Consider the following 9,442-nt stretch of genomic DNA (forward strand, 5'->3'; position numbering starts at 1 on the left):
TTGCTGTACTATTTGGCATCAAAATGTTTGTCTTCCTCAGTGCATGGGAGTGTAGAAAATCGATCCCATGAAGAGGCAGTAGCAGCAGGGGTCCTCTCACACAACAAAACTTTGGTGACATTTGGACGTCTGATAACTATGGGAGACTACAGGAATTTCTTAACACACATGTAATATAAATGTGGAAATTTCTTGAAGATGGAGCAAACTAGTTGGCATTGTTCATGTCCTAAGATACTTCCCCAACAGTGTCCCTCGGAGTGGTCCTCGTCTAGAGTGTTCCATCTGTTGTCGGTCCAGAAGCTCTCAACCCAGCAGACCACACCAACTGTGTGGCAATGACTAGTGAGCATCAAAGTAAAGTTTGCATAATAACAAAGAATTGAGAGGATTGAGAGAGGAGGAGGGAGAGGAACAAAGAATTGACAGGATCGAGAGAGAGAGAGAGAGAGAGAGAGAGAGAGAGAGAGAGAGAGAGAGAGAGAGAGAGAGAGAGAGAGAGAGGGGGAAGAGGGGAAGGAGAGAGGGAAGGAGAAGAAGGGAGAGATGTTGAAAGATATGGGAAGATGAGGGGGAAAGAGGAGGGAGAGGAGAGAGAAGGAGGGAAGAGTCGGGGAGGGATGGGAGAATGGAGGATGGAGGGAAGAGAGAGGGAGGGGAAAGGGAAGGAAGGAGGGGAGAGGGAAGAAGGGGGGGAAAAGGAAAAGGAGGGGAAACGGGGAGGAGACGTGGGAGAAGGAGAAGAAAGGAAGGGAAGGAGGGAAAAGAAAGGAAAGGAGAGTGAAGGAGGGAAAGAGAGGAAGGAGAGGAAATGAGGGAAGGAGAGGAAAGAAAGGGAAGGAGGGGAAAGAAAGGGAAGGAAGGGAAAGAGAGGGAAGGAAAGAAAAGGAGGGGAAAGAAAGGGAAGGAAGGGAAAGAGAGGGAAGGAAGAGAAAGAGAGGGAAGGAAGGGAAGGGGAGAGGGAAGGAGGGGAAGGGGAGTGGGAGAGAGGGGAAGGAGAGGAGAGAGATTTGACAGGCGAAAGAGACAGAGAAAGTTAATGTGTGTAGACAATAAAGTACTACAGTAACTGTACCTCAACTTTTTAATCCCTCCTATCATGTAAAACACTGCACATTATCAATCATTTTCCAATTCCTAGGATTTCCTAGACGTTCTTGAGTACCGCAGATCAATCGGGTAATGCATCAGGGATGGTCAGCAGTGCGGCAGTTGTGTGTCAATAGTTTTGCCACCACAGGGCAAATTGGGCAGCCCAGTGCAGGTACTTCAAGCCGTGGGTTGCCTGTGGGGAAGCAGTCAAGGAGTGTTAGTAGTGAGCTTTCTCTGTTAGTTAACTTGAGGATTAAAAGATATTTTTCTCTAGTTCTCCTATGTCAGTATTAACAAATTTTGTTGATTAAAAAGTCCAGTTCCTCTACTTTGCCCTGATTTATAGTGAGTGTTGTCTGAGTTAACTAATTGACTAATAACAAAATTATTTTTAGTCTTCTTTAGTCTTGTCAGCGCTAAATGATATCACAATAAAAAGCCACTTAATAATCAGGGTATAATTGCTACATAAAACAGTGGAAAACAAGAGCTCGACCTACTGGTGTCGTATTCGGAGCTGTCCGGTTATCTACAACTATCCTGGCTCTACTGTACTTGCACAGAACCCAATGGTTTTTTTTATTTGCTGATAAAGTTGTTCACAAGTGACTACGACAACATGCCAAGTAATTTATAAGAAAGACTGGCCAAGTTTATAATGTACCAAGAGAATATCTTACAACAGTAATCACTACCAGCTGACTCCTAATATATAACAAAACGAAAATTTGCAGTTTTTTTTTTTTTTTTTTTTTTTTTTTTTTCTCTACTTACCTAAGCCTCTCAGCACATGCCACACGTTACTTTAGGACCGAATCTACACACACACACACACACACACGAGCGCTGGCTTCACAAGCCAGAGAACCGGGGTTCGATTCCGCGGCCGGGTGGAGATATTTGGGTGTCTCCTTTCACGTGTAGCCCCTGTTCACCTAGCAGTGAGTAGGTACGGGATGTAAATCGAGGAGTTGTGACCTTGTTGTCCCGGTGTGTGGTGTGTGCCTGATCTCAGGCCTATCCGAAGATCGGAAATAATGAGCTCTGAGCTCGTTCCGTAGGGTAACGTCTGGCTGTCTCGTCAGAGACTGCAGCAGATCAAACAGTGAAACACACACACATGCAAGGAGTGCAGGGTCATCCTAAGCCCTGCCTACACCAACTACGACAATGCCTTGACCACCAAGAGTGCCCAAGCTGACAACCAGCTAAGTCATAGTTGACGTGTTATAGCCAAAACATATTACTGAGCTGCTCTTCCTATTTCCACAAAACATTTAGAAATTGCACCCAAATTAACACGATTAGCAACGTAGAACAATTGTAGAATTTGATTGTTCGCAGTCAGCATCTTGACACCTGACAGCGCCACTTATTTGTTTTTTTTTTTTTTTTGGGGGGGAGAGGGAAAATAAATACTTTTGGGAGCAAATTTTAAAAGCTTACACAGGTGTATCGTTGCACATAAATGCATCTGAAATATAAGTCTGTTAATTTCATGTCTTATTGCACATGACATGGTTTGAGCCTCTCTTCATCAGTGTATATTTGTATCAAGGCAAGCAATTTCCCACTTTCTACTGAACTAACAGGCGTATACCGATACATACTTTAATTTAAATGTACTAAACAATAGGAATTTTTGGCGTCGTAGACACAAGTTCTCGCTTTGGATCATTCTTATGCTTCAAGCTCGCCATATAGCCAACTTCATAGTCAAACTAAGGCAGTTATTTACAACGTCAATAGGTATTTCTTTGGAAAGGCAAACGTAGCACATATACTACCGATGATCTATGGAGATAGGCAACACTGGGGGAGTACCCATGGTTTCCACGCTCTATCGTCCATTTCTTACTGCGGCGAGTATAGTCGGAACATGTTCACACATAACGACTGGTAAGTATCAGCTGGTTAGTGGGAAGTGAATTTAAACAAACAGCTACCCAACAAGATTTCTTCCTCTGGTGACGATGACGATTGCGATCAAATTAAATCATGACAAGTATTCAATCCTCACCTCTAACAACACCCTTCATAGGAAACCGTTCTTGAAAAGTGGCAGTTATCTCATCGAACGTCGATTTGCGAAAGCTTTTTTTTATTTTATAATTCATTTCTAATCCCAGATGTGCTTTTTCTCTCACGAACTCCATCATCATCATCTCTACATCTAGACACCACGTTTTCAAAACGTTCTCCGTGACATCACAATGTAAACAAAGTCGTAAATCGACTGAACAAGACCAACATATCAACTGAAAATCTCAATCGCACATTGACACGTGTAAACCCGTCTTTATCTTATAATGCAATTAATAAAGCCTTACTATGTACCAGTAAGAATAATAACATTAAGGTTGTTTTTAATTCTTTATGCACATGTGCAGCTACTTATGTCGTACTTTTTTCTCCATATGGCTTTCTAAATTAACCAAGTCATCCCTTTACCCAGGAAAATCTGAGAAAATAAAAAATAAAAATCTATCCAAAGTTCCAAATTCGCGCTTCGGTTGCCAGATTCACACCAGATATCGCAATACTTCACTGAAAAGGTAATCAATTGTATATCGTATATTTTTGGATATATTATCACATACCGATATATTAAAATAAGTAAACATTCTTAAACACATATCTACAGCATAAACGCCTTATTATTAAAATTAACTGCATCGGTAGACATAATGAAGTGTTTCAAGAGTAAGGTTATAACCTGCAGTGTGTGTTTTTTATAATATACCGTCTCAATCCCTCGGACAAAAATAACTTTGTTACTCAATTGATAAAGGCGGGTTCACACGTGTCAATATGCGACTGAAATTGCAAGACGTTAGTTTCTGACTGAATATTGCCTATCGACTGGAAAAACCAGTCGCAAACCAAGACCAACATGTTGGTCGTGTCTTGATACAATTGCAGCAAATCCTTATAGCACAGAGTAATAGATGATAGTAAAATACATTCTCTGCTAAGTATTACGGTAATTCAATTGTAAAGGCGTCAGAAAGCCGTCCCCATACATCTACAATGGAACATGTACAAAACAAGCCCGTACGTGCAGATCAAACCACTGTACATCTTTCAAGGACTGAAGACCCGCTGATTTTAAGGACTACTGGGTTGCTCAGCCCTCGGTATATACATATGATGAAGCACTAGTGGCCTATAATACTCCCCATCAAGTAATAAATCTCCATACTCTTCCACCTTGTTGCTGTGTTTTGTAATTCATATCTTGACGATACCGCACGCTCAGGGCGACTGATATGTACGATGTTTTTTTTTTTTTTTTTTTTTTTTTTTTTTTGGCCATCACCCTGGCATAGGTATTAGGCCATTTTTATTGTTTTAAGCTTGTAATTTCCTTTAATTTAGTTTTTTTTTATTTACAATTTTAATTTACTTAGTGTAGTTTTTTTATATTCTATTTATATATACATATATTTTTTTTATGATTTTTTACAAAAAAAAATACCATTGTACACTCACTCAGAATTCCATACACGCTGCATTCACACAGGGATCCTACTCCTAACTCAAAACTATTATCCTTTGTCAGGGCATGGGGAAGGGAGGGATAAATCACAAGTACATAGGGTGGCTACGTAGCATAACTACGTATTGTTTATATACATGAAAGGGAAAACATTCACATCAGATCACGCAAACCTGGAATCATACATACACTCATACTTTTATTTACATACATATATTTTGAATTTTTTGAAAAGTGTAGAGTAAAATACATAATATATACACATAAATCACAACTCTCTCATTAAATTGGTCTCAGTCAGGTAAGTCATCAGTCTATCGACCACATCCGGGTGTTCATCACCCAGGAGGGTGGTCTGCGTTAGCAGGAGACCGCGACTCTGGCAATACGCTGCCAAGAGCAGCCTCTTCTAACGATAACGCACACACTGTGCGAGGGTGACATTGCATGTGGAACACTGTGGTGGGAAGGTGTTGGCTATGTAGGGGAGCATGTGGGTGGGGAGGGTGCAGCCCATCCTGAGGCGTGCGAGGATCACTTCCTCTCCCCTCGTGGGGCAATTAGAGGAGACACACACGCCCAGGATGGGTTTGATGGTGTGGAGGTGGAGGTTGTCCCAGTGACTCTGCCACAGGAGTTTTGCTGATGATTTAACAACTGAGAGACATGACTGCAGATCCCGACGGAGGTTCCACGCTCCCTCGAGCTCTGCAGCAGACCGAGCTAGCATGTCAGCCTGTTCATTCCCGCGTATACTGGAATGTCCAGGCACCCAAACCAGTGAGAAGGATTTATGACATGAATTCAACTTATTAATGATGTTGCCCTGGATTTCATTTGTATCCGTGCGGCCGGACTCTATTGCCTGAAGGGCTGACATAGAGTAAGTAAAGATTATGATTGAATTATGAGGTGAATTTAAAGCATAGGCTATGCCTATGGCTTTATCAATTGCAAAAATTTCAGCAGAAAACACCGATGTATGGGTAGGCAGTCGGAACCTGAGGGTACATTCACACGACCACACACTTGCACCCACACATTCACCTGCCTTGGAGCCGTCTGTGTAGAGACCACGGTCGTCTGAAGCAGTCCTGTTCAGCGTGAGCCTAAACATGTTTGGTCTTGCGGTGACGCTACTGAAAACGCCTCAATGGACAGTAGCCATCCTGTCTAATTATATTAGTCTAGTGGCATACTATGTTCAGGCTATGGCAAGATAAAACACACACACACACGTATTCTACTGTCATTTATCTAATTAGTATTGTTGAGAGCCTTGAAAAGTTGACTGGTCCATCTATCAACTGAACACAATCTTACAAGCATTTATCCCGTCTTCTTCAATGGCACTCAATTGCTCCCCCTCTTCTATGGACGCTACACTGAATATCCTCACTCTGTCATTTACTTTTACTAATCTAAACTGGAACCTTCACACATCATTCCCTACATTAAAACAGCTCCCTATGAAATGAGGTGTTTTACAGTCTTCCCTCCGCCAGTTTTTCTCCCGCCCCCACAGCTGGTAACTCCCTCCATGTTACACGTAAGTTTCTGGGCACCATTATAAATAAAATTGCCTGCGTCATTTATGGGTGGACGCTTAACCTCTTCAGTATCATGACGAGTTTTCAAATTCATTCTGCTTACTATTTGGCGATTTTATATAGTTTTCGTCTTGCTAATTTCTCTTTTCTGACTGCCTTCAGCTTATTATTATTATTATTATTATTATTATTATTATTATTATTATTATTATTATACTACTACTACTACTAATGATAATAATAATAATAATAATATTCCTATTATTACTACTATTCCGACTACTACTACTACTACTACTACTACTACTACTACTACTACTACTACTACTACCTACCACCACTACCACTACTACTACCACCTACTACTACCACCACTACCTACCACCACTACTACTACTACTACTACTACTACTACTACTACTACTACTACTACTATTCCTATTATTCCGACTACTACTTCTACTACTACTACTACTACTACTACTACTACTACTACTACTACTACTACTACTACTACTACTACTACTACTACTACTACTACTACTACTACCATATTAATTCTGGTGACTATTTAGTGATTTTCTACAGCTTCAGAAACTCATGAGGGGAATTAAAATAGTGAAGACTGTGGCCATTAATCTTGTGACCTCCATAGACCGTTCCTAATGTCAATAAAATGGTGTAACGGTTCACAAATGTGTCTCAGTACTGAAGGGGCTAACACTGTCACTGTCACTAATTTTACCCTGCCTCATATACTCAATAGACACGTGTATGCAGAGCTCAGGTCAGTATCTTAGTGTGAATTGCTCGTGGAAGAGTTCATATGCACACAGTGTCACGGCGCAGCACTCCCAAACCTGCTAGTCCAGTGGTTCTTAACCTGGGGGGCGCGCCCCCTAGGGGGGGCACGAGCCTCAGGTGAAAAGTAGTTTTTCCATTTATGGGTTATTTTCATGACAAGAGCATGGGCCAGTACTGTAAAGATAAGCTTATAGAATAATGCAGAAGTATCGTCGTTACTAACTCTTGTTTTCAAAAGTCTCCCAGACATACCATTTTTCGTATATCTATGTGAAACTGCATTTTTCACGCTCGTTGCTATCAAAACCAAGTACAGAAACCGCCTGAACGTTGAAGGGGACTTACGTTGTGCACTCTCAAGCATTCGACCACGTATTCAAGATCTGGTAGCTAAGAAGCAGTGTCAAATATCTCACTAACCATGTATTCAAGATCTGGTAGCTTAGAGCAGTGTCAAATATCTCACTAACCATGTATTCAAGATCTGGTAGCTTAGAGCAGTGTCAAATATCTCACTAACCATGTATTCAAGATCTAGTAGCTTAGAGCAGTGTCAAATATCTCACTAATGTAATTCATGCTTAGTAAATGGACTAAAAAGCCGTTTTTTTATTTTTTTTTTTTTTTTATCTGGGAGTGAAATTTGTCCATAGATGCAAGGGGGGCGTGGAAAGAAAGAGCAGTTCCTAGAGAGGGTGTGGTAGTAAAAAGGTTAAGAACCACTGTGCTAGTCATTGCGGAGCCATGTCTGAATGTTTCGGGGCGTCGAATTCCTTGAGGTAGCGTAGGGGTGCTCACATGATAGGGCGCGACATCATAGATGGTAATTTTCACAAGTTTTTATGTCACACTTAAATTGTTCTGGCTAACTAGACTATCACCTATTCAAGTAGTTTAACATTTTATGGATAGATATTTATGATTATTATAGAATTGCTTATCTTAGCTATTCCTACCTAAATGTTTACCAGTGAACTAGTTAGGAGAAGCAACGGTAATTCAACACTACTCCAGCGGCCATCAGGATTGCAAATTTCCACGCTAAGTTTCTAGAAGGTTCTGAGTTACATGATGTGTGTGTGTGTGTGTGTGTGAATCACCACCACGGTCGCCTGCTGATGTGTGTTTCACTGTTTGATCTGCTGCAGTCTCTGATGAGACAGCCAGACGTTACCCTACGGAACGAGCTCAGAGCTCATTATTTCCGATCTTCGGATAGGCCTGAGATCAGGCACACACCACACACCGGGACAACAAGGTCACAACTCCTCGATTTACATCCCGTACCTACTCACTGCTAGGTGAACAGGGGCTACACGTGAAAGGAGACACACCCAAATATCTCCACCCGGCCGGAGAATCGAACCCCGGTCCTCTGGCTTGTGAAGCCAGCGCTCTAACCACTGAGCTACCGGGCGTGTACTACTAAAGATAATAACGTGTGTGTGTGTGTGTGTGTGTATACGTTATTATCTTTAGTTTTATTGATAGACATTAGCTCGAAACTTTTTCAGTAAAATTTCCAGCTATTTACGATTCTCCATAAACAAAGTATGAAAGTAATTGTGTAGGTAACAGTTTTCCCACTGCGTGTATCGTTTCTTCTATACGATACCTTTATTGCAACTATTTTGCTTAAACCTTTCACTCAGTCCATCTAGCAAGCAATCTGATCCTGCCTTCTCTTTCACACAATTGAGTTGAGTTCTACCTTCACAGCTTGTTGTTTCTCTATCTGCTTTAACTAACACCTTCACTACTGGGACGCATTTTTACCTTGAGTTTTGCGTACGGTTAGACCATTTTAGTGACATTTGGAAGGGTCTATAGAGTTCAGGAAATTAATGGCAACAGTGTGCACTATTTCAATCCCCACATAATTTTCTGAAGCTGTATAAAATCACCAAGTACTAAGCAGAATGAATATTGTAACCAGTCTCGGTACTGGAAGTGGTTGGTTCGTGGCGGCGCTCCACCACCAGCTTCATATGCTCGTTTGCCCTCAAATTGCTCTCTCCTTGTTGGCAGGTTGGGGGGAGGGAGGGAGAGACGAGACCGAAGCTAGGTGAGGAGTTAAGTTTTCCAACTGGACTATTCCTCAACTCAACACCATGGACGCCCGTACTACTTTCTCTCTAGTCAAGGACCTCTCGAATCCACGCATTGTGCCTGGTGTTGTTGGGTGTGTTACGAGGAGCAGTAGCAGCAGCAGCAGCGGGGAGCTTAACCTACGTGCCAGATTACGTGCGACGGAGTGACGTGCCGCTGCAGGCTTAGAGGCCAGCGGACCACAGTGGAGCACGGCGCTCAAAGGAGCACGGCACAGGTCAGGAGCACAGCGGAGATGAGGTTGGTGGTGTGTGTATGTGAATGAATACTGGAAGGGTGTACGTTGGTGTTGAGTGTGCGCCTTGACACGGTCACTTCAGTGGTGACATAGGTTTCTGAAATTGTCTTAAGATTATCGAATAGTAAAGCAGAATGGGTATGAAAACGC

At 41.9% G+C, this 9,442-nt stretch overlaps 1 long non-coding RNA gene across 2 annotated transcripts in view; it reads left to right on the plus strand.

The window, feature by feature from the left end:
• Nucleotides 1-330: 330 nt before the first annotated feature.
• Nucleotides 331-9,442, plus strand: part of LOC123504799 — an 11,031-nt gene continuing 1,919 nt past the window's right edge. Inside the window, exons 1-2 of one of the 2 annotated variants that reach the window (XR_006674947.1) lie at nucleotides 331-345; nucleotides 8,974-9,294. This is a non-coding gene — a long non-coding RNA (uncharacterized LOC123504799). The remainder of the gene's footprint in view (nucleotides 346-8,973; nucleotides 9,295-9,442) is intronic. The other variant, XR_006674948.1, reaches the window with a different exon arrangement.

The sequence above is a fragment of the Portunus trituberculatus genome, chromosome 17, assembly GCF_017591435.1.
Source record: "Portunus trituberculatus isolate SZX2019 chromosome 17, ASM1759143v1, whole genome shotgun sequence".
NCBI classification, from domain to species: domain Eukaryota; kingdom Metazoa; phylum Arthropoda; class Malacostraca; order Decapoda; family Portunidae; genus Portunus; species Portunus trituberculatus.